The sequence below is a fragment of the Penaeus monodon genome, chromosome 19, assembly GCF_015228065.2.
Source record: "Penaeus monodon isolate SGIC_2016 chromosome 19, NSTDA_Pmon_1, whole genome shotgun sequence".
NCBI lineage: Eukaryota > Metazoa > Arthropoda > Malacostraca > Decapoda > Penaeidae > Penaeus > Penaeus monodon.
In genome coordinates, this window is record NC_051404.1 from 47,908,255 (window position 1) to 47,908,546 (window position 292).

Here is a 292-nt window from a genome sequence, read left to right on the forward strand (position 1 = left end):
GATTGTAAAAATTCCTCAAGCATAATATGTAATCAGCCTTTCAATACTGCTAATAAAGATGAAGAATTATGGAAATGTCAATTCCGTATTTTACCTTGAGATTTCTCATCTGACGATGAAGCAGGAACGCGGAGGATGGGGGTGGGGGTGGGGGGCTGGGCTGGGTTCGAATCCTGCCCAAGGGAACGAGGTTACGAAGGGCGCCGTCCTAGCGCTTGAGGGAGGCCGTGGCGTAAAAACGGTCCCGTTTATTTGTTTTTTTTTATTATTATCTGAGAGTTTGGCACGATTT